We start from the raw sequence: 24,048 nt of genomic DNA on the forward strand, positions 1-24,048 counted from the left end.
GTTGAAGCCTCAATATATAGCAAAAAATGACAGGTGCAAGATCCTTACCCATTCATATAGGCGGAGGAAGGAAAAAGAGAGAGGAAAAAATGCATGGTATTTTAACCAATTAGTATTAATTCACACCATCCTCCAGTAACAAAATCAAAGTCGAAGATCGTTCCCGATTGGTCTACCATTCAGGATTTGGCTACCCGTGAAGATTCTCAAATTACAATGGATTTGGTTACCCATGAAGATTTTCAAATTAGAAAATCGAAGTAGATTGTTCCAATTTGGCTACCCGTGAAGATTCTCAAATTACAAAAGCAAAGACTAAGATCATTCCTAATGGTACCATTAAAGGATCTGACTTCCTGAATAAGCTCCCTCCCATCTGGATCAAATGAGAGGGAGAATCGATAAAAGTTGGGGGAGACACAGAGGAAGCCACCGTAAACTGGCAGCGATAGCGAAAGAGCTAGTGGAGCTTCAAGGCAATGCGATTTGTATGGCCTTGTGGGCAAAAGCTAAGGGCATCAGGGGACTCGAGACTAAAGGCGGGTTACTGGTAAGGTACTGAAAGATCTCGGCAAGAAATGGTAGGCCCAAATCGTTGCCCAAACTCTCTTGCCTTTATAGTTGCTCCTCTTGTCGTTGTCCCTCTCGCGACCGTCCCTCCTGTTGCCCACTCCCTCGTGTCATCGTCGCTTTCTCTCACTTGCCATTGCCTTTGTAGCGGTTGCCCTTCCCAATGCTGTCAGCTTCACAGGTATGCCTCTTTCTTTCTCTTTTCCTCTATCTCTCTCTCCTTCTTCCTCTCTCTATATGTTGGCCATTTGTCGATGCAGACGAGATAGGTGCTACCAGAGCAACCTCTCTCTTCCTCTCCCTGATTTTGTAGCTTTATTTTCTCCCAATTTTCTAGGATTTATAGCGATAGCATATCACAGGAGAAATAGCGGTTGAACCCCTTTATCTCTTTCAAATTAACTTCTTTTAACAACATACACCATTAGTTATAACCTTAATTTGATTAGATTAGTGCCCTACTCTTGAAAAGCGATCCAATTTAAATTTAAAGGAAACTTAGTTCTCACAAAGAGTGCAAAGAAACCAGTCTTTAAGAGGAGGTAATGAAGCGATCAAAGAACACAAAAGATGATGGTCATAGCAGAGCAACTATTGGAAGCACACAAAATAATGAAATTATCTACGGGCTTTATTGGAACAACACTCTATTACTAAGACTATCCAAGTGCATCACGATTTGACTATTATTATCCTTCAATCATGATGAGTTCAATTGGAATAATGCGATCCATAATCAATAAAATACTGCTAAATTTTGTGACCATGCTTGCTTCTGTTTTTCCTCTTTCCCATGTTTAGCATCTGAATTATATTTAGTCTTAATTTTCCTTTGCATTAAATGTAACAGAATGAAATTGTGTTGTCCTTGCATCCTGTTGAAAGCCTCATGATGTTCTTGAATTGGGAATGGTAGAATATGATAAATTTATCCTCTTGGATTCTATCACATCATTGTGAGTTAGCAGCTTCTTTTATTACGTTGAAAGGGTTTATCTTATGCTTATTAGTATTCAACATTGTGCTGGTTAACTTATGTTACCCTTATGATGGGCTATTTCACACTATGAGAAGGAAAACGTGATGTTGTCAACAAAACAAAGAATTGTTTGTTTATGCTGGTTCAAATGCTTTGGCAATAGTGACTGTAGAATTTCAGTTATGGAAGTTATTGAACCTATGACTTTACATTATTCTTAACTTAAAAAGGGGCAAAGGGAAATGGTACAAGGCTATTCATATGAATGTGGATGTTTTGAATATGGAAATGTAGTGACTGATTAAGTCTGTTGGGATCAATTTTATGAAATTCGAACTTATGTCAATTTTAGAATCTAATGAGTTAAGGTTTTTATCTTAACGTGTCATTCAAATTAAATGCTTTTGGAATTAGTTTTGAGAATCTTGGTTTTGGTGTAATCTGATTTGTGTGATTAAACAAAGGCAACTGCAGGTTGTGAACTCCATCATTTTACATTGGACACTTAAGGGAATAGTGTGCTGATTATTTTGTTGTTGGTGATAGTTACCTGAGCATTTGCCCATTATGAGAGCATTATGACCTGCTATGCTTGAAATAGTAGCTTTCACAAGTTGGCTAGTTGAGTTAATTGCTGATAGCCAGGGGCAGAGCCAGGATCTTTTTCAAGGGCGGGCCAAACGGTCCAATGAACTTATTCGGGTAGGGCCAAACTAAATCAGAATCTAAAAAATACATTACGCAACTAAAAATTTTAAATTTTTCTAATGTAATTTTTTTTTTTTTTCAGTTAGTTGGGATAGGGCCACGGCCTAGAACCCCCCCCCCCCCCCCCCCCCGCCCCCTACTGATAGTGGTGGCTTCAGGGCAGAGCTATAATTCTTTTCCTGAGGAGCTTCTCTATAATTTCCAAAATTTATATGGGGCCATTTTGAAAATGTTAAGCAGAATTATATTTTTTAGAAACTTAGGGGAGAGCCAGCCACCACCGCTCCCCACCCACACCCCCCCCCTCCCCTCGTTGGGTGGCTTATGATTTAAGAAGATTATAGTTTGTTGACTTCTTGATACTTGTATATGAAGTGCATGTCTCCATTATATCTAAATATCAAGAAATTGTCATTGACCAAACTATGAAGTTCATAAAATTTTCCTTATTTTATTCTTAAATGCTAAGCCACTGCTATTAATAAATAGCACAGTTGTCCAGCTTTTAAGACACGAAGTTTTAAGCATGAAAGTTGATGATGCTTCCTTAATATGATGGGCATATGTGGGCGCACTGGGAAGGCAACACATACAATAGCAAAACTTCATTTTATCATCTCAATTATCAAAACATGTGATGTATTATTCTATATGGGGGTCGCTCTTGTCGATAGAGTTCAACTTTCAAAGATACTAGCTGGTAAATTGGTAATGCTATTGTTTGGTACGAAGACTTAAATGATTCCTACCTATTTGGATATCCTACTTGTATTTGATCTTTTCTAACATATGTTTAAGGAATTCGCTTAATTTTATATATGCATTTGTGGTCTTTTGGTTTCTGATAAATTTTGTAAATTTCATTGATATTTCAGGTTTTGTTCAAATGGCAAACTCCTCCACTTACCTGAGGCATTGATGTGAATATAGATATCTAACACCGATTTGCATAGTAAAAGTGGACCAAAATTTGAGATGCTTTTCTGAAATTAGGTATGGGGATGCTACCTCAAATTGTTAAATTCTATAAGAAAATTGTGTGTTGTCTGCTTTTAACTTCTTGTTTTTTATTACTGTAAGGAACAAAAAAATGAAATGTTGTTGAAAGAAGATTATTCATATTTATAAAAAAAAACCTTCATTTTTAAATCAACCAATTCGAGGATTCTCTAACAAAGTCATCATATATTAATATATTATTGAAGGCTTACCATTGACCTAGAACTTCTTTTGTTTGGTTGGTCATCATGTGACTTTCTGCCACAGAAAGTTCAGCAAGGTGAAACAGTAGTGTATGTGTCATAATTAGGAAAGATGCATTTGATCATTTTATCTATTTATTCAAGTTTTAGTTCATGCCCATCTTCTTGTTATCATGTTGAGCCTGTTAATAGAATTAGATGGAAGAAGTGATAAGGATTCATTTATGGAGCATGAACTATATTTAAGGACAAAGGATTACAAGTAAGAAATTCGGATTACAATAAGAAATCCTCTTAATATTCTAATGTTCTAGACTTCTAGCTAAAACTGCTTTAATTATTTTTTTTATTAATTTTATGCAGATTCAGATTAGCCACTTTGGTCGACTTCTTGCAGAGATCAGGTTGAACAGTGATTAGAATTTACTCTTATGACTTCCACAAACTCATGAACTGATATTTATGATTTTATTCCATATTTGCTTTCCCACAACCTGATTGACCTCATTAATTTTGATATTTTGATAATTGATTTATTACTTGGTGAGCTAGATAGTATATATAGACATTGTGTCTGTCTTGTCTATAGGCACTCTTTTGTGTGGATTTTTTTTTCACTTTGCTTGAACATGGTTGTGGCATTTCTGCTGCAACTTATGTTCTCTTTTTCTCCTGTGCCATATATTAAGCATGCATCCATGACTTCTTGTTGGCGTATTTTGTGCTCTCCTGCCATAAGCGGAGCGCTTTATCTGGCTAGTTGCGCCTACTTTTGCATGTGAGCCTTCTGCTTAAGTATCTATTTTGTCACAATGTTCATGCAAATTTCTTTTGAAACCTTCTTGTCGTTTGAATGTCTAGATTCTCTCATGGATCCAACATTAATAACCCCAATGAGATTGTCAAAGCAGCTGAAGGCCATCACTTGGGTCTTGGGCATGGCTTTGCCAGTTTTGGTTTCTGGTGGCTCTGTAATCATATTGTTAGGAACATTATTGATTGCTATTATGGTTCGTTTTCACAGGTTGATGTTTTTTTCCTTGAACTGTGGTTCATTTTCACAGGTTGATTGCCATTATGGATCTCTTTACTTCCTTGGTAGACAGTAGGCACTAACATCTGATTTATCAGACACTTTTCTCCGTAGCATTTGCTGCTGGGGATTAGGCTCCCCGAAGCCTTTTATTACCAAAGGATTAATGCATTACAGGAAAACAAGAATGACCAGACGCTTGTCTCAAGCATATATTGTTGATTCCTATATCTTTAATGGCAATTCTGCTGTGGCTTTAAGTTTGATTATCATGTTATGCCTTTACATGCTGTCCCACCTTCAGATGTTAGTTTGTGCATCTAACTTCACCTTCTTGTTTGCATTGTGATCAAGTTTTCCTTGTATTGGTCGATTTTGTTGTGGAGATGCACTGCCACATGCATATTGATATCCACAGGTTCTGTGATGTAAACTTTTATGAACATTTTTTTTGGGAGGATGCGTTGGTAATAATAACTTAGCTGGAGACGGTGACAAAATCACTGGTATAGACGCATTAAAAGCCACGATCAACGACCGGCCACTATGCTCATTTATTTGTATCATTACTGATGCATGTTTCATGTCAGTAAATGTTTCTCTTCCTTTTTTATTTTGTCAGTAAAACTTTCATTGACACTGCACTGACTTTTTTTTTTTAGCGCCAGTAGGTATGTTGTAAAAGGTTTACTGATGCTTTGTCTCTCTTTAGTAATATCATTTTGGCACTAATAAGGGATCATTTTTTTGTACGTGGTCTTCACGTTCACAGCTTCAGTAATGTTACAAAAACCAATGTAATTAGACTCGATCAATTTTCCTTTGAGGTATGATACTAGAAATGATAAACTAGCTCACTGAGGAACTCATACAATACATTCTTGATAAATTACGTAAATCAATATGTTGAAATATACATCCGTTTATGTTATACAGTTCCACATTCAGACTTCAGCTTTTTAAACATCTATGATACTTGACTGATTTCATTCTAGATCTATTAATTGCATTTTTTGTAATTTTCTAAGAACTATTCATCTTATTTCTTGTTAAATGAAAATCATTTTTTTGAGAAAACACAAGTAGTGGTATATGTTTATTGAATATTATGCACATACCACTTCTTCTCTTAATTAAGTTTTATACACATTTATGCTTTGCAACTATGTTTGGCATTTGCTTTTTCTTTTCTCTTCTTGTCTTTTTGTATATTGGAGTCGTTCTCTCTTGCAAGAAAATTGTTTCCAGTATATAGCACTTCACTTCCTTTTTGACTCACATACATCATACATGTGTATAAAACCACACACACACACACAGAGTAATACTCTTATACTTGTCTGTCATTGTTAAACATCGTTTCAATGCATAATATATATTCATTGAAATATTTGGAACTAGCTGTTGGTTTAACTTTGTCCAGTCGACAAAAATAAAAAGTATTTTAGTCTGCATCCATCGTATCATTTCCTTTATTCAGATGTTTTAATTTTTCATTTTACAATCATCTCATTGACCTTAACCTCTATCACACCTTCACTTGTATTTGCAAGCATAGTTGAGCTTCCTTCTTGCATTTGGATATGTAGTGCTGCAATTTTAACACATATTTGAAGGCCTTCCTGGCATAGAATTAACAACTAAATATATGTTTAAAATTTTAGTCTCAAGAGTTTGCATGTTATGAAGTATGTAGAAACAAGAGTTGCAACTAATGAACCATGTATTATAGGGAAAAAATATGAACACTTTAGCATATAAAACGCCTAAAACGAAAAAAGAAAAAAAAAGGAAGCACCTCTACTTTCAACTTGAATAAATCAAGAAATTAACTCATTATTTATCCTTATGGCAATGGACAAATGTTCTAAAATACGAGACTTAGTATTCGTATAGTTATACCAAGTTTTCATGCTTATGGTCTTGAGGAGTGTAGCGTAATTGGTCAAACTGGCGATAAAGGGCTGGTCACTGGTTCGATTTCTGTTAATGCTACTCCCCTGTATTGCAAATGGTGCATGACACTTAGTTGACGGATGTCACGTTCCTTACCCAAGTTTTGAAGCAGTGGCAGGGAAAAAGGGGGAGGGGCTTCACCTCTTCGGGGTATCTCCACAATTACTGTGACCAAGCATAACATATTAATGTTCCCCTCAAGTTATGCAGCATGTTACAAAATGAAGAGAAAAAGCATAACATATTAATGTCCTCTCAAGTTATGCAGCATGTTACATAATGAAGAGAAAATTTGCAGCCATAGGAGTTTTTCATATTACAATTCAACATTAAATAGTTAGAGGAAATATAGGTATAGCCCAATTAAAAGTACCCAATGTCCAAAACTACGTCTCCTATTGTTTTGAAAAAGCAAATAACAAGCTTACAAAAACATGAGTTTAAAAGGAAACTTCACTGTGAACGCTAATCTGCATATATCCATTTCCTAATGTACTAAGTTTCTAAGGTATAAGCTTCTAAGCTGAGCTCAATGTAAGAATACCTTAATCATTATAACTCCATAATGATACAATGAATAATCATTCCATAGCAAAAATATAATTGTTTATTTTATACGCATAGCACATAAACTATATAAGATGATTCCTCATAGATCCATAACTCACAAGTAGGGTTGGGAAACAAGACGAGCTGAACAGTGAATAATATTTAAACTCATTCTGGTACTTTATTAAAGCAGCTTTAACTTGGCTCATGTTTACTATGAGTTGAACCTAATTCATTTGACAATAAAACATACTTTCTAGTGCTCGCCAAACATGAGTTCTTTCATTTATATAAGAAGTTGAGCTTGAAATTCACTCTTACTGCTTTGTGAGTCGTGACGAACTCAGCCAAGAAGCTAAGCACCACGCCTGTTTTGACACTAGCAAAGATGGGTCTGGACTGCAGTCAATGTTACGTGGGTGCGGTCCGTGATCCTAGTGAGGTTGCCCGTGATCCTAGTGAGGTCGCCCAATGATTATGCCCCTTTTCTGCCCGTTTGCATTATATTAATTGTATTTTTAAACAAACATCATGTTTTCTTACCTTGATTTTTCTTATATTTAACGTGTTGCATATGTTTTAATAATGCCATTATAATGCGCAACTTCTTCAAGTATTAAATTGTAGAGAATTTATATCAACTTTGAGTTTGTTTATTGGCTTGGATTCAACATTCTCTGAATCCATGGACTTTCAAGGAAAAATTTTCTTGTTCTTGAAGAACTGAACCAAACCTTGACCTTGTGCAGATTTGGTTAACTTAAACGAGTTTGGCCTTAAGAATTGGCACTTAGAATTTGAAGAATTACAGCTGTTAAGATATTTGGTCTTCAGCTTTTGATGTCTTGGATCTTATATTTTGGTCGTTCAATTACATCTATTTTGTTTTCATATTTTATTCTTCTTTAATTTGTATGTACTGTTTTGGCCTGGACAGGCTTATGTCTAGATCCTAATTTGCCTAGTGCTTTTGGCTATGTAGTTGCTATCTCAAGTCCATCTACCTCCTTGTAAAGTGTGAACAATTTGAACTAATATAAGCTTTGTAAGATGCTCTACTTAATTCATGTGATTTATATTCATTGTCCATATCTAGTTGTCTTATTACTATGCCTATTAAGTGTTTTTAAGTGCAAGCTGTGAACACATTCTTGAAAAGAACGTTTGTTTTAGTTGCTAAAGTTGTTTTGCACGCTTTTGAAAGGTTAATTTTCAGAAAAACACCTAAGGGGTTGATTATAAAAAAACAGTTTTTCATATGGTTAATTTAACCAGGGTTTGCACAATAATAAAAACACACATCCTCGTTTTGTATTGTCAAAAAGACACCTGGGTTTTTGCACTATTATGACAAAGAACTGTTTTCCATTAGCCCCGGGTCAGTGTTGCTAACTTGAGCTTGGGTCATTATAATAAAAATACCAAGATGCCCTTAATAAAGACCAATTGATTGTCATTTCATTAGTTTGACCATAAGTTTTTTGTTAATTTAACCATTGAATTTTTAAAATAATCTAATGAATATTTTTCAATATCTGGACAAAATATGAGGCTTTTTCTAACAGTATGAAAGGGTGGGTTTGTTTTTTGTTATTACTAATTTTTTAGGTGTATTTTTTGAAAATTTCTTCAAAAAACAAAAGGAAACTAGAGGAAAAAAAATGTAGTAAGATGTGCAACTCTAAGCTTAGCCCCTGAGGCTCATGAGTCGCTACCAAGATTTTAGTTGCCACACAAAGATCTCTGTCCACTATTTTTTTCAAAAAGAAAAATATTATAACTTGGGCTCTCATTGCACATTATCTTGGCACTTGCTTTTCAAATGAAAAGAAACTAATTCAGATGAGGGGCGTAGTGTAGTTGGTTGGGCTGGCCAATCTTTGAGAGCTCGGTCGTCAGCTTGATTTGCATAGCCGTTACCCCTTTTGATGGCAAATAGTGGCAGTGCGACACTATAGTTGACGGGTATATCATAGGTCCACTTGCATCTTAAAGTTGCCGTGAACCCCAGGGTGAGGGGGAGGGGGGAAGCTTTCAGCCCTTCTTCGGGCAGGTTTTGCTTACCCAAGGGACTAATCCACATAGAATCCGAGACACATTTAAACAAATAAAAATTTGTTAAATCTGTATAAGCCATATGAGAGAAATAAAAGAAAGAAATAAAGAAACCTTACCTGGGCTAGATAGCATCTTGTGAATGCTAGAAATTCAAGCTAACACATTCATTTACAGAAAACTTGAGTTAAAAAAAAAGTAAAAAAAAAAAGGTTGAGCTACCCTTGGATGGGCTTGAAGAAGGATTTAGCTTGCTATAGGCTGAGCCCACTTTGTCAAAGATCACATGAGCCTGCTTCACTAGGTTCTATTAAGGGAGTCTACGGTATTATTTATAGTCTAGGGATCAGGTTGGGCTGGGCTAGATTAGAAAAAACAAATATTTTGAATGTCTTAAATGAATGGAATCATGGAAAGCTACCTTTGCTTATAATTTCCAATAGATGACAATGGGAGAATTTTGAAGAATACAGAAAAGAAAGACCTAAATGTGCAAGCAATGACGTTAAATACGCTATTCATGAATGCAAATCAAATAATTGGCCAAAATATCACAAAAGATCATATTATTATCAATATCATGGATGTGACAATAAGTCCAAGGACAACTTGGGTAGCTTAGGGCGGTACAATGAATCGAGCCAACTTGAACTTGCTCAGTTAAGCTCGACTCGAGCTGGAGTCATTTGTTAAATAGTTGAGTTTGAGCTTAACTGAAAACTCGATCTTATAAACGAGCCGAGTTACATGAGCTTGACTCGATTAAACTTGAGTAAGCTCATTTACTCTAAAGTTTCTTTAAAAAGTTCCACACTTAATACGAAGGAAAGAGATCAGGACAAAATGGGAGTTGGTAAACAAGCTCAAACAAGTCGAGCTCAAGCTGCCACTCGGTCTATCGAGTCAAGCATAAACTGACCTTGTACAACTTGACTTGTGCTTGAGTCGAGCTCGACTTGACTCATGTACAGCCCTAGCCAAGCATAGGCGACAAGACAAAGAGGACGACATGAGTTGTCGCTGGCAATGCTCAAGCCTGACTTTTAGCTAGGTGTGAAATTGGCATTTCTTGGGCTTATTGAAAGATTTAAACCTAATGTGGTCCATCTTTTTTTGTGAGAGGTGTCTAGATAACATGATTTTGAGCGTTAAAACTCTACTTAAAGTGAGAATATCTAGACATTTCGAGATTATTCCTAAAATGTGTTTAGTGTTATCAAACTTGAAAATTTGTGTGTCAACTAAAAGATACTATCTGTTTTGAAATTACTTAGGCCAGATTCATGTAATTAAACCCAAGCTTGAAGGTTGGAAGTGCATGTTAGGCGCAATTTGCTCCATTTTGGTTTAAGAACACAAGTTACACGATTCCGAGACCAAATTCCATAAGATAGAATAAGCCAAAAAGGCTAGAAGATTTCATATTCATAGTAGCCAAAATCTCCTAAGTTCCTAACCATACGGTTGATGATGTATTGGAATGTTCAAGAAAGGCTACAGGAGGGGAAAAATGGATATCATATTTGAAACATCACTACAAAAAAAGGTGGATTCTCTGACGGCCAAAAAACATTGGTAAAACTTTCACTGACATTTTCTCGACACGCATTGTTGCATTGACTGGTGTAGACATCTTCACTGATGCGTCACAAACGTAGTTAAATAAACTATTGATGAACGTTGGTAATAATAAAGTTTCACTTACAGCCCACAGAGCAAACTCAACATCCATACTCGTTTAGTTCATTGAAATGCTTATACTACTGGTCATGGTTCATCTTATCGAGGGTGTTTGGTGACGGGAAATCTGTGTTGTTTGGAACCGAGTGTTTCATCAATGTGTAAACATATTCAATAGAACCCATGCATGGAACACTGAGTTCTTTTCTGCTACCAAACGCCCTCTAAGTGCCTAGAACCTTGCCTTAAAAAATTTCTGTTGGCATCTCTTTGATGCTCTCGAGCAGACTATATTTGAGATTCAACTCTAAGGGGCCAAGTAGTCCAATGCATGACTTCTCTATCTGATGAAAAGAGACAATGATATGCTCAACACTTCTCTTGAATGATGCTGTTTCTGCATTAATCAACTCCTGTTTTTATTGCTTGACTATTGCCCTTGGGCCAAGCATGAGTAATTTTCTTTTGCACCTGGAAACGACACCATTGTTCTCTCGCCCACCTGCAACAGCAAGCAGCTGCTATAAAGATTTTAACCATTAGAAAAACAAATGATGGTTGAAGGAAGCGGTTCATGAATCAGATAGAAACCATCTGCAGTGCCCCCGATCATCCCAGACTGCTCTCTTTCCATTACACTGTTGAGAAGCAGAGGTATAGGCACCTGTTGGAAACTGCTTCTCCCCAACTCGAGGCTAGCGATTGACAAAAAGTAGCCTCCAGGTACTTGCATGTCAAGCCAAAAGGTACAGCATGAGTTCAAATTCCACGCACGCCCAGTGGAGTATATAGGAATGCATGCAATTTCTCCATTTTCATAGTAAAAAAATTAATTCGCACTTAGGAACATAGTATGGTTGGTCGAACTGAGTGTCATGTTCACATGTTCACGATACATCATCTCATCTCAACTATAAAATGGTGGTATGCATTACACTCGAGTTAAAGGTTACACAATAATAGGATCACCCAAATCCCTGTAAATCCTGGGAAAGGGGGAAGAGATGGCTTTGCCTTGCCCGAACTGCCATCATAAAAAGTAACCGGAACTTGACCAGTGTAAGTAAGATTAAGAAGAAAAAAAACTTAAAAGATCCTTACTCTTGGGGGATTCTATTTTCATTGTACAAATAACTGAAACTTGACCAGTGAAATATTAAAAAACAAAAAGTTTTTTTTACATCCTTTGTCTTGAGGGATATTTGACAGGTGGGGGTTAGGCAAATACTTGCCGGAATATGCCAAGAGATGCAGATGGGTTATTCAACTTGAAGAATAGCCAAGTACAACCCTTTAGCTGGGTCAAATTTCACTACAAAAAAAGAGCAGGGACCAACGCGTGGAAAGGAGGACGTTGGTGAAACCGCATTTTTACTGACGTCCATGATGCCGTGTGGCTGAAGATCGAGTTTCACGACAACGCTCAACCAACGGCACATTAACGGCTACAAGAAACGAGAAATGCATCTGGTAACAAATGCTGACAATAAGGTAAGATATTCTTGACAAATTTATTGTGAGTAGTGCTTGTAACGATCAAGAAGCTAAATATAAGTTCACTTCTAATCTTAAAACCTTCACTGCTGAGCAAGGATAAGTTCGTTTAGTAAATGTTTCTTGGAAATTATTTCTCAACATACCCCTAAAGCGTGGAAAAATAAAATTTTAAAAGCTTGAGAACCGTGTGAGATTTTTAATTTGCACCTCTAATCTTAATTATATTATTTCCACTTGAAACTATCGTTTACATATTTATTAAAATTTTGAATAGTTATATTCTTTTAATACTTTAAATTCTGATCAAGCCATGATCAGAAAGTTAGGCGTGGTAGACTTGATAAAAGAAGGTGGAGAGATTAGAAAGAGACCTTTTATGCACATATTTTTTAATCCTTTTGATTAACCGTGATTTTCAAATGTTATGTATATACACATATATAAATACACGTTAAATAATTAAAAGATTAAGTTTTTTTTACGATGCCTCTTCGTCTTTCATGTGTCCAAAATGTCCCTTTTGCCCATCGTGTCAACTAAGATTTTAAGTGTGTGTGGTGCCTTGAATTTATGGGTCCGTCCTAAGCAGAAGGCGGAAACAGGGGGCCTGGCACAGGTCTGGTCTTCCCCTTCCCTAATTTTTTTTTAATTTACATGTAAATTTTTAAAAAATTCATTTGTCCTACATAAAAATTTTGAAAAATAGCATTTTAATTCCCGTCAAAATTTTGAAACTATAATTCGACATCCATCATCAAAAATTCCGGGCTCCACCTTTGGCCCTAAGTCTTGGCTTTATTGGATCCAGCTAAGACCGAGTCGAATTTTGGACGCGAAGTGGACTATTAGGGGCGTGATAGATGGGCCCTGGTTAAGGGTGGGGGCAAATTAACGCCAATTATTGAGCTAGGGTTTTTAGTTGGCTGTATGCTAATGACATCCAACCGTGTGCACAGCCTTTTTACCTTTACACGGAGGAGGCAGATTGATGGCAACATTTGGGGCACAAAAAGAGGGCAGTACTTTGATTTTGATTGTTGAAAAGTAGTCAATGTTTCATATTGGACTTTATCGGCCAGCCAATTACCTTTTAGTAAGAGAGAGAACATTTTAGTAAGAGAGAGAGAGAGAGAGAGAGAGAGAGAGGAGAGGGGAGCTAATTAGATCCAGCCACATTAGCCTCAACAACTGCAAGCTAAATTATCGAATCGATGATACACAGCCTGGTTGCACTACCCATCACTTGAAGAGAGAGAGACTCTTTTGTGGTAAAACACTTATCTAGAGTCACCCAACCATCTTATCAGGACAGTCTATATGAAGTATATGGATGGTCCAGAGAAAAAAAAGAAGAAAATAGTGTAAACAAATATTAGATGACGAAAATTTATATCACCTTTTTCTCTTTGTTTAATTTTCTCTTACCGTCCATCATGTTGGATCGGACAGCTCTGATTAAATGGCTGGATGATTCTGAAAAGCTATAGTCACCATTCAATCTTTTGTTCACATGTCATTACATCATATATCTAGTTGACTACAATCCATGTTCTTGGGAGGACTTCCGTAAAAAGCTTATCTTCAAGTTTAGATTAGAGCTTTTGACAACATATATATAGGCCGAAGCCAGGATTTTTTTCAAAGGTGGGCCAAACGGTTTGGAACTTATCCGAGTATGGCCAAATTAAACTCGAATTTAACAAATACATTACACAACTAAAATTTTTTAATTTTTGTAATGTTTTTTTTTTTGAATTAGTTAGGGTAGGGCCATGGCCTAGGGAGTCCCCCCTCCCTTCGCCCCTGCATATATAGGATCACAAGGCATTGGACCTCAAGAGTAGAACTTAGATCCGAGCAGAGAACCATAGACCTATTGAGTAGATCCTTGGCTTCACTGAGTGAATATAACCTAGTTTGATAAATCATGGATTTTGGTGTAGAACTTTTGGTATATCTATAAAGTAAGCCATGCCATGTCCCATTGGGAGAGCCAGAAGGGCACTTGCTTAATTTGAATGCAAAATCCGCTCTCACGCACATACATCTTTTCTAGTTTTAATATTTATTTAGATGAAACTGATTTCGGTGTAAAAACCCTAACATCATACTTTTTGCTTCTAAGGTTCTAGTTTACTTTGGGGTTTGAGTGGACTTACGGTATATCCTTCAACTAGAGTGTCACACTTCTCACTATTTTCAGTTTATATAAATAATGCATTAAAGCGTGGCAACAACCATATGATTCAAACCTCAAACCCTTTCTATCTAGCCGCTTTGCCACTTAGTTGTCAAAAGAAACTAATAAGGATTTGTGTCTAAATCCATGTTCGCTAATTAAAAACAGCAAAAAAAGCAAGGGAAAGAATTTATACTGCTAGAGAGAGAGAGGATCAATAAATTTCTCCCATTCCTTGTCAAGCTGGTTACATGCACACTCTGCACATAAAAAAAATTTGGTGCATAGAAGTACAATGACTAAAATACCCTTATTGAAATAATAAAAACAAACTTTCTAAGGAGTAAAAAAAGGATTGTAAAAAAGTAAAAATGTCTACTTAAAAAAAAAAAAAATCAAAAATGCCTTCACCGGCCTTTAGTGCATATTTATTGCGTGCACACGACTCAATCTGGTTCCCTGTTCAGTGATTTCGCGCCGGGGAAGCAACTCAGGCGTTGGGAAGCTCCGGTGGGCCATTCTCGTTCCGCGTTGACCCTCAAAATTTACCACAGTTGAGAATGTGGCATCTTGTTTTAGAGCCTCCTGAAACATTTTGTGGGTTTGATTTTTCTGGTGGTCGCCATGGTTTCACGCGTAGGCGTCTGTGCTCCGCTGGTGTCCTCAGCCGAGGGGGCCAACTTAGCTGTCCTGATTGCTTCCTTACTTCTTCCTTTCTTTTTGTTTGGTGTCGACGTGAAGCAGCATCCTCCTCTCTATCCTTTTCTCCTTCTTTCTTTTTCTTCACTGCTTCTGCTTTGGTAGGTATCAACATGCCAGAGAGAAGGTTTAGGACAAGTGTGAGTGTGACTGCTGTTCATGGTACGGTACGCACTGAATCACAACCTCAAGTTTCAAAGCAAGAGAAAACATGTATATAATTGAATGTATTTGTGTGTTGGATGTTGTCGGATGATTAAACATTTTAAAAATTTTCATGCCAACAGACAGTATAGCATTGCATGCAGATAGATATACACATGTTCCCTTAGAGTTCACTTGGTTAATGGAAGGGTTACATACAATTCCATGAACATGCTCCAAAAATTGGGATAGATTCATGAACCATTGGCTTTAAAGTTTCATGAATCATCCCCAATTTTTAGGACAAGTTCATGGAACAACAGTAAGTAACTGCTAGATGAGTCAAATAACCACTTAGATTCTAGCTGGTATTCCAAGTGAAATTTAACCATTATAAATCAATGTAAAATATATACTCCACGAAGAAAAATGAAAAATAGTTGTATATTTGATGTTACAAAGTTCAAAATCAATTCTTTGGTCACGCATCTAATTTCAACTCTTTCTTTTCCACTTATATAATACAATTTTAGACCAATATATATATATATAATTGTTAGATACCAAACAACTTAGGTAAAGGATAAAAACCAAACTTATTAAATTCATGTTAGAAAGCGTTTTAAACAACATGCAAACCTGCTAATGTGTTTATAAACACTAATTCAATATAAATCATGTTTTAGTACAAGTTATTTTTGTAAAATATTACCAAAATTTTATATATTATAAGAACAATTCATTTTTTATTATTAACAAAACATTATTTAAGTAAAAAAACAACTAAGTTGACATACGTGTCCCTTCAAACCACTGTAAGATCGCATCTATAAGGTTAGATTGAACAAAAAAAAATTAACAATGAATTAATTTTTAATAGATTTGGTTTTTGATTCTTACCCAAGTAAATTGCTTTTACCAATATATATATTGGCTTCCCACACGCATCTCTGGCATGTAGCAATTAGATAAGTACTGGCTTTGCAGGCATCTTGCTATGCCACCATGCTGCACTTTAATTAAGATTGTCTCATTGGGAATCTTCTTGGCGTTTTATGAGTGGTGGTGGCCACTACTTTCTTCCTCCTTCTCTTTCAATTTCTCCTGCGCATATAAAATAATAGTTGCTACTGCACGTATGCGCTGAAGTGAGGGATCGAATTTGATGGGAAAGCGTGTCTACCGATCACGCGTATGACTTATTCTACAGTGGCTTGTGGGTCTTCTTCTATTATTATTCCAGTGAAAGGTGGGGCTCAATATAATTGGTCGGCCCCAGATGGGCGCGCTTGTTTGATTTTTGTGGGTGTTATTGTTTTGAACTGTAAAAAGTAAAATCCTACTGTTTGAATTGATTGTACATCACCTAAGTTTCAATACAGTTCAGACCTTCGAAATAAGGAAAGAAGGGATGGGGTACCTTTTATGTCTGTTTCTTCAAATAAAACAGTTAATTGTTAAATCATCAAAAAGAAAGACTAAAGAATTCTTGATTAGTTTCAAATAGATGCAATTGGCCATATGGGAATGGATAGATTCATTGGTATTCAGTTTCTTAACATTCATTTTGTTAGATAGTACCGTAATGTCGAGTAAACTCAAAACTACTTTCCTTTCCATCCGTAAGATGGAGTTTTAGGTCTCATTTCATGCACAAGAAAAATACTATGGAAGGATGGATTTTTTTTTTTTAAAGTTTGTATGGTTTTTTTCTACAACATCAAACACAAAAATTTTACCATGCATTTTTCATTGAATTCAGAAAAACTTTGTACGCAAAAAGGTCAGACATCTCTAGGTCCGACTTTTTCTATCAAACTTTTTTTCACTAAAATTTCTTTCTTCTTCTATCTATTGAAAATTTTACCATGCAAAAAACTTTCTTCAAATGAGCCACCCAATGTAAAGCGACCACAAAAGTTGAAGTGGTAGAGGGTAGTATGCCTAGCCAGTCGTATCATACTTTAAATTGATTTGACACATAATGTTGGTATCCAAGTCCGGGTTTATCAATTCCATCCTCTCTAATTCTTCTTTCCAAGTGTCTATTTTTCCATATAAATATAGTTGTAAAAAAAAAAAGAACAAATTAGCAGTGAGGAGAAATGGAAATATTTCAAATTGAGTTATGGCTCGACATTTATTCATTAAATTGACAGTTGATTTGAGCCATTAGATTTTTAAATTGAATGGCTCAAATGTTATATTTGTTTTATTATTTTATTATTATTTTTTAAGATCTTTTCTCTTCTTGATCTAGCTTCCCTCCCTCCCACTTATATCAAACCGGTGAGGCATTGGCCGGTGGCAGTGTAGATGGATGAATTATTCCACCCATCTTTTGTTAAAACGAAAGAGAGAAGAGAGACGCGGCCGCCGGTGCCTTTCGCCGGCCCGTTGGGTCTCCGCCATTCCGATGGAAGTGAAAAGGAAAGGTGCCGGTGGCCACCGGCACTAGAGGATCAATAAGGAGAGAAACAAGTGCAAGGTCGGAGAGAGAGTGTGTGAAAAAAACTGTTAAAAAACAAATAAGGCAGCATCTCACTCAAATCAACTCTCAATTTGACAAATACATGTTGTATATATATATATATATATATATATATATAATCTGACTCAAATCAACTCTCAATTTGACAAATACATGTTAGAGTTAAGCTTTTAGCATTCTTTATATGTAGTATATATAGTGTTGGAAGAACTCAAAAAACAACTAAGTTTATTTTTCTTTGCCCAATAATTGAATGAGTTGTTTGGTTGTTCCAGATGAGGAGTTGCGAAATTTAATTCCTCTTTCTTTCACTTTACACATAGAAGCTTAATTGATTGAGCAAGAGAAGAAAGAGTTGTGACAGACGTTTCACTATTAATGTGTTGTCAAGGTTGGGCTTTGTATACCTGTAAAGAAGAAAAATATGTCATATTTTCTCTCGATCTTAACAGCTAGCCTAACTATCATGTGTCTCTTCCTTTGCCTGTTAAATCACATTTCACAAAAGATACATTAAAGAGCTATGCACGGTTATTAAAAGTAATAAAAATTTTAGAGTGTTTATGGTAACTAATTAAATATCAAAATCATTGTTGACCATCCAATTCAATGAAAGATGGACTTAATCTTCTGAGCTATCTCAACAATGGATTGTCTAGTTCTCCTCTGCACCTCCTCTCTTATCAGTGGCGGAGCCAGAAAAATTAGCTGGAGGAGCACTTGTTTAAACAAACTCAAATCTGGTGGGGCACTAAGAATAAATATTTAAAATTTTTGTTTAAAAATAAAAAACTTTTAAGCGGCTGGTGTGTGCAACTGTCTATACCAGCCACAACGTGTTTACGCTACTGTCTCTTATGAATGCGTAGTTGTTCCTATAGACACGGGCATAGCTAGAAATTTTTTATGAGGGGGAGCCAATTATAATTTCAAAATTTTGATAGCAGCTGAAATATCATTTTGTAAAATTTTTATGTAGAATACATAAAACTTTTTATAATTTATATGTAAATTAAAGAAACTTCTTTTTTTTTTTAAAGGGCCCAGGGTCCTGCTGACGCCCCCTTGGCTCTGCCCCTCCCTATAGATACACACATTTGTGCGATGTCATACTCATTTAAAATGCTATAAAAATATTTGATAAGAAAAATAATTGTGTTTTTGTATCTGGAACATTATTTTCTTATTTTAGAAAACATTATATGATCATGCATAGAATTTGATTGTTGATTAAAAACAACATAAAACAAGAACATTACGTTTTTAGATCATATCTTTGACAAACATGTGTTTGAAGAACATTTCTTCCTATCAAAGGCCCTTATGAGTTTTACAAAGACTTATAATGCCTTTCGACTTTATAATTTCTTTTGGCCAAATAGAACTTCTAGCTGCACAACCGTAAAATTAACAAGGACTCGATTAGACAATGCCCGAGATTAGTTATTGAAATATACGTATTAGTTTTGGAAGTTGAGCATTATATATATATATATATGTGTGTGTGTGTGTGTGTGTGTCCGCGCTTAAAATAAAGGAAAAACAAGACTAATAGCTGTTTGAAAATTAAACACAGCTCCTTTGATGGTTGAAAGTACTTGCTTCTGCGCAACTCAACAGTTATTTGAATTCATCAGTTCAATTTGGTCTAATGAGCTAGCTGAAGCTAGTTAATATGACGTTGATTAATGGCCCAAAAGTTTATACATATCTTCAACGATATTAAGGAAACATGCTTCTTAAATAATCTTTATTAGGGATTCGGATCAGATTTTGATTGAAAAAGGTTGAATATGAAAGAAATTAGCTTAAGATCAGATTTAGATTTAAGAATTGATATCCAGTTAGATTCAAATTCATAGAGGTTTTAAGTAAATATCGTTTCAGATTTGGATTCAGTTTCAAATATATATCTTACAGTATCCAATATCTAATGCATTTTAAAAGTTGCTTCTTAACACATCATAATGCCGTTCAGAATTGGTTGCCTATTCAAAATTTGGAGTCGGGAAGGGGATGGGAAAATAAAAGTCAGATTTGGATTGGGCTGGATGATAAAACAAAATTCAGATATAGTATACAATTTTCTTCATTCATATTCAAAACCAAATTCAAATTAGAATATATGAAAATGAGGCAGATGTGATAAATGATACATGTGATCCGAATCCGATCTATTGACATACACCTGAATAAAGATGTTGTTATACCTCGAAGGGTGCTAGCGTACTGGGCCTTCTCTAAGGACTCGTGTTCGAATCTTAGAGGAGTCACTGCCACGTCCCAGTGCGCTCTACTTTTAGACTGTAAAAGGTCTCGAAGCATGTTCCTTGAACTAAGTGGGGCGGCATAGGGGGGTAGTGGCTCTTAGGGGTAGTAGAATGAACCATAAAAAAAAAAAGATGTTATTATAAATATTTAAAAATTCCTAAAATATAAAATCCGGGCATATCCATGACCGACATCGGACTCACTGACGCGATGGAACAACAACCAACCATGAGCCAACCAAAAGTGCCCACTTGCAGTCTTGGCTGGATCATGGCTGTGCTCCTTGCATGGCCAACACAGAGAAAATGAACATCAGGGCCACTAACTAGTCACATGCTCTCCAAGTGCATGCTAAAATGGTAGGCCTTGTTTTTGACCTTTTGCGCCCCGAAACCCAATAATAGGATGTGTACAACCTGTACCCGAACTCATCTTTTAGAAATTTTGCGAAAATAATGATGATGGCGATGATGATGACGACGACGACGACGACGACGACGATATAGTCCCTACATATCTTTAGAATGGGTTGCCTTTACAGGCACTAGTTTTAGTTTTGAGTGGTAGAAATTTTGGAGCCCTCTTCACATCCTGTGGATCTTATTGCCTATATTAGGGTTTGTCTTTTAGAGATGCTAGCTATTTCTATGTTCACTCATCAAAATAATAATATTTTTATGTGACATTTATGGTTTGTAGAGACCATATTGGTGGGGCAAGTATTGATGATAATGACTATGATTGTGATGATGATGATAAACCACAAATGAGCAAGAAAGTTGTCAAATAAGAACCACATACAAAGAAACATTATGATTGTGCCCAATTAATGAATGTTACAAAAAGAGACTGAGTTTCCAAATTTGTCCCTGGTGTTGAGAAATCCATTGTTGACTAGTTGTCATTGTTAAATCTCTGCAATTGCACTTTTAAGATAAAACTGCCCTTTTGTTATTTTAACCACAATTGAAAGCGCCCTATATTAAAAAAAAAAAACTCAATAAAATAGATTTTTGTTCTTTTCATAAAAAAAAGAGGAGAAAGCGTATGAGGTCGCCTTTGTTGAGGGCATTTATTTCCTTTTAATATTGAACATAGAAAGTCTTGCTGCTAATTTTAAATTCAAAATAACTTTAAATATTTGACTAAAAAGTGGAGATGGTTTTTAAAATTAGCTACATATAAAGTATAGATGAATATGTTGGTGACGGCTTCGATGGGTATAGTGTAGCTGGTCATGATAGGGGCCTGACAGGTCTCTAGTTAAATTCTCTGGGACTATTTTCTTGTGTTTTAAAGTAGTAGAGCAGGACATTTAAGTTAAAAGAATACATTCTTAAACGCCGATGCAACTCAGGATCACGAAAGCAGGGGGAAGGAAGAGGCCTTTGAGCCGCGTTCCAGGCAATAGGACGAACCTCTCACTCGCCCGAAATATGTTGGTAACTACATGATATAGTTAGGATCTTATGTAAGCTTATTTAAAGATCCTTTATATTGTAATTTCCTCACTGTTCTCCAGATAAATTAAGTACAATAACGGGTCACATTCATGCTGTTAACTTGCTTAGAACGACACGAAAATAACGAGATTGTAAAGGCAGTTGTAGATATAATGTACAAATCATAAATGAAAAAAGCTATTTTCCAAAAAAGGGTGCTTGCCTTGTTTGTCATTTGTCAAATTTGTCCCCCGTTTGAAACTTTTCTAAATCCATGAGATCCACTTTCCATTGAGCAGGACAAATCCAAACGTGAGGTCATAGATAGATCCTTGAAGTGACGAACAAAAACACTAGATTTGGTAAAAAAGACAATATTGCTTTTATTTATCCGCACAATGATTTCGATCATTGACCCAAATCTGGTTTCATTTAGTTGGATCTCGCAAACAAACATGGGGTCCAAATATTAAGTACTGGATCCCAATCTGCAATGGACTAAACTGAATCCGGGATAGAGATCTGACAAGGTTCCGACCAAAGCGCCAGATGGTACGTCTATCGGATCAGGAACCAATTTTAAAGTTAGGTCCAAATCGGAATCCAATTAGGAGAGATCCGATTAAGTTGGTTAAATGGAAGATTTCTGTAAAAAAAAAAAAAAACTGGGTTTATGGATTAAAAAATATTTTTATAAAATAACGAAAATGCCCCTGAAATGATATATGAAAATATTTTTTGTCCATTAAATTACCTTTCTACCCTTTTCGCTATTGTTAATTTCTAATATATCACTTAAACGGGTAAAATGTAATTTAGTGATGGACGTTAATGTTATATAGGAATAGGGTTTTTTTTTTTTTCAATTTTTTGTGAAGTTAATGGGCAAGCTGTTGTATGCCATTGAGGGACAAATGTGATTGGGCAGCAGCGTTAACTGTTGATTTTGAGGTGAAATAAATGGTTGATATGATGTTGCTGATAGATGAGCGTCTTGTGGATAGGCCCGAACAAGGAGCCAAGCAACTCGAGCGAGCTCGGGTTCGAGTCAGTTCTTTTGTTAAACGAGCCGAGCTTGAGTGGATGGTTCTTCCACTCGACCATTTTCTTCCAGTTGAGTTCGAGCCGAGCTTGAGCCGATGGTGACCATTTTTTCGAGTTGAGTTCGAGTTCGTTGAACGTGTCTCAATTCAGCTCCAAAGCCACAGTAACACTAATGAACTTGTTTTTCTCATTTTCAACTTCATTTTTCCGTCTTTTTTCTCTGCCTTTGTCATTACTCCAATGCGGATGAACTCCTTCGACCAGCATCGGCATCCGACGATCGGTGAAACTGGTGATGGCAATCAGGCCGTGTTTTCTTTTTCTTTTTTTTTTTCTATATCTCTTTCTCTCAAAATCTCTCAAAATAAAAAAAAAACAAGGTTTCTGAAAACCCTCTCTCCCTCAAACGAGAGAAGCCAAGATCGAGCTGGCCGAACTCGGGCTCCCTCTGACTCGTGTTCAGCTCAGTAGCTGTGGTTGTGGATGTTGTTCTTGAATGACTTTGAGTAGTTGTCCTCCTTCACGCAAATTCAAGACAATCAAAGTAGGTGCCTAATAAGGTAAAACCACTCCTCTTTTGTACTGTTTGACGAGAACGTTCATACTTTCTTAGATCTAGCCATAAATTTTGAAGTTTCTTAACTGGCTCTATGGGCCATAACTAGACATTAAACACTTATTAATTACTATTAAATTTAGTTCAACAAATTGACACTGATAAGGTTCAATTCTCATAGATACCTAATCTTGTTGGATGGTTAAAAAAAAAAATCCGTTCCTTTATATTGTGTATATATAAAATAAAAAGTCAATATTTGTTGTGCTTTGGATACGGATATGTAAAATTTAAAAATGTATTGCTAAAATGACTATAAAACACGGCTAAAACTAACTTAAACTGTGGCTAAGCCAATTTAATAACTCTTTTTTTATTAATAGTAAAATTTTAATTTTAGCCACTTGGCAGTATATGGTACAATATTTTATATATAGGAAAACAAGCAAGTACTTGACCCTCGTATGTTAGACTAGATGAAAATCATAGGCCATTGATCCAAGGAGATGAGACGTAGAGATTAAGTTGTTGAAGTACCCTTGAAAAGAAAAAAGGGGTTTGGTTTAAGGGTACTATTACTCGCTTGTTTTCATCTTATTTGCCTTTTCATGATTTCATCAAAGCCTAGTATAGAAGAGTCTCGTAGTTTTCTGTTATATATATATATATATATATAAAGATAGACGTTTCTTTGAGCTAGGTCCTAGTAGCCGCATGTATTGAAACTGAATGGAAACTTCATAAAGGTTCATGACCCCACCGCCACTCCTGCTTCTTTTTAGACCGTGCGGTCCAAACTCTAGCTCCGCCTTCTCTTTCTCACCAAGTGATGGGTCGCACAACCGGTTGGAATGGGTGTCGTGTTATAGCCACATCTTGAGCTTTAAGTCTTGGAGGGTGCTATCTTGGTAGTAGTGAGAAATGTTGAGTTTGAGATTAAGAGTGTTATTATAGAGGCTAAATGCACCGGTTACTGTCCCTCCCTCTTCCCCC

At 36.0% G+C, this 24,048-nt stretch overlaps 1 long non-coding RNA gene across 1 annotated transcript; it reads left to right on the forward strand.

Moving 5' to 3' along the window:
• LOC116247589 (uncharacterized) lies at positions 1-5,244 on the forward strand. Its single transcript, XR_004170860.2, has 3 exons — positions 1-751; positions 3,133-3,250; positions 3,823-5,244. It is a non-coding gene; the product is annotated as an uncharacterized LOC116247589 (long non-coding RNA).
• The last annotated feature ends 18,804 nt before the right edge of the window (positions 5,245-24,048 follow it).

This window comes from Nymphaea colorata, chromosome 1, assembly GCF_008831285.2.
Source record: "Nymphaea colorata isolate Beijing-Zhang1983 chromosome 1, ASM883128v2, whole genome shotgun sequence".
Taxonomy (NCBI): domain Eukaryota; kingdom Viridiplantae; phylum Streptophyta; class Magnoliopsida; order Nymphaeales; family Nymphaeaceae; genus Nymphaea; species Nymphaea colorata.